This window comes from Aplysia californica, unplaced genomic scaffold (genome assembly GCF_000002075.1).
Source record: "Aplysia californica isolate F4 #8 unplaced genomic scaffold, AplCal3.0 scaffold00564, whole genome shotgun sequence".
Taxonomy (NCBI): Eukaryota; Metazoa; Mollusca; class Gastropoda; order Aplysiida; family Aplysiidae; genus Aplysia; species Aplysia californica.
In genome coordinates, this window is record NW_004797834.1 from 123,873 (window position 1) to 126,273 (window position 2,401).

Consider the following 2,401-nt stretch of genomic DNA (forward strand, 5'->3'; position numbering starts at 1 on the left):
TGTGTGTGTGTGTGTTTCGTCATTTCTGTGTCACTTCACAGTGACTTTGGGTCATGAGCCTATTGTGAGTCTGACGCATCGTTGGGGACATCTGTACAGCATAGAGCAAACAGATGACGTTCTCAACAAACGTAAATCGTGATAATTGACGATTGTAGACGTTTTACGCTCGCATCAAAACACTTCTAGATCAATTAGAAGACAGGCTACTTCGACCCTTTTCGTCAGTATCAGGGTAAGCCCTTGTCGGGAGGGATAAAATTGCCTGGTTTACTGACTGGGATAATTGAAGAAAAAAATTTCTTCTCGCGGAAATCGAACTCATGTATAATGTGTGTGGCGGCAAAGGTTCTAAACTGTTACACTACACACATCTGTCTTTAAATGGAAAATACTAGATAAATCACAATCAGTTTTATTGTCATACAACTTCTCAGTAGACTGATTTTAAACACAATTATAAATTCAATCCTGAACATTTTGTTTCTTTTTGTGTTGAAACAAAAAAAGAATTTCATGTTTCTGTTCTTGAAACGAATAGATCTAAACAGTGCATGTGCTCGTAAGTAGTCCAAAAAATGATCAACACAATAAACTAGTTAGGGGCTATGAAAAGCGTTATCTCCCCCCCACCCCCCGCCCCGCCCCACCCGAAGAAAGTTAAGCCAAGCAAATTAGTGTGTATTCGTAGGATCCGGAACTGAAAAGACAGTCATCGGGATAAGGAACCCCAGGATAAACGCGTCTCAAGAAAGTTTGAAGCACGCAAGGTGTTTTGAACATGACGCGCATGTTGTTTATTATTTTGAAACGAGCTTCTGGCTCAACAGTCAATGCTGACAAAAGAAGGCTCTTAAAAAGTCATCGAACTCCTGGACTCCTGGCATAGGGAGGTCATTAAAATTTTAACATTCTCGTTATTCCCTAGATTTAACACCATACGACTTTCTTTTTTTCACTCAAATCAAAGAAGGGCTAAAGGGGGGGGGGGGGGTGGCAACGATTTAAAGTAGAGGAATAAATCAAAATTGTGCTCGAAAATGTTTACGTTAAAGACTATGGCGGAAGCCAACATAGTCACTGCTTTTGGCCTCTGGCTATTTCGGATAAAAATGTATTGAGGTCGAAGGTTATTACGTTTTTTGAAAACTTGTTTCTGTAAATATGTACGAACTCTTATGCCTGAAAAATAAACATTGTTAATTTTAAAGAACAGGGAAATGTACTTCTGGGACAGACCTCGTACTCTAATGTGACAACGCTATGCCCCACCAAAAAGCACTTTTCATGCATTTTCCCTTTTGCCGTTTTTCTATTGGAGATGGATGTTGTAGTTGTAGGTTCCGCCTCTAAAAGGCCTTACAGATTTGCAAGGGGCGTTAAAGCCAGACTGCTCCACTTTGGAAAAGAAGATGCCTTTTTAACTTTACTGGCGCACATGCTGTGGCCAGCATTTATTCTGATTCGTTTTACATCTTTTTGTTTTTCTTTTACCTTGAATTTTACCGGTAAGGGTGTTCTTTGTATTTAAGCAGAAGTTGGTACAAAGATATTAAAAACTGTTTACAGTTAGTTGTGTATGGCATACTCAAGATTAATAGCTGTTGGTTTCTTTGCTGTATACACACTGAAGCAAGGCTGAAGTGGGTTGAGCGGTGGCAATATCTGCGGTTCGTGGAATGAGTTTATAAAGGTTCTATCTGCATTTTATGTATATTTTAGATGTTGGTGTGTGTTGTTGGTCGGTGCCTGTTTCATATTAATCATCTATCGTCCTTATCTCTCCTCCTTTTTACATGTTTGTTTTTCTCTTGTACCATCTTTAATCTTCGGCATTTATATGACTTTGTTGTGTTGCAAATGATGCAAACAAAACTCTCACTCAACTAAACTGAGATATTGGACGTCAAAGTTTGAGAATTCTAAACGGAAAAGCAGATGGAACTATTTTTATGTGGATTTTTCTCGGAGCAGAGGAAACATTTCGAAACAAAACCTGGATCATCGTGTAGTGCGTCGCAGAAAACCCCCCACAACAAACCGTAACTGGAATCATCCACGAAAGGCAGATAAAACCCGATAAATCTCATACAATTTTTGTTAGGATGTCGGAACAAAACAGGTGTCACCAAACTACGGACGAGATCCTGCTCGTGAGGTCATGTCATCTGGCCAGCCGTCATGGCAAACCTAGACCAAGGGGAAAACACAATATGAAACGTGTGTTTACTGCAGGCTGAGGACTTAATCACGAAATGATTTTAATCATTCCATTGAACTGTGGTGTTATTTTCAACGTTCTTTTATAGACCTCATAACTTCTATCTGATTTATAACACTCTTGTTCAGTTCTGATATGGCAAATCTTTCGCACATTAGTATACCAAATTGAACTAAATGG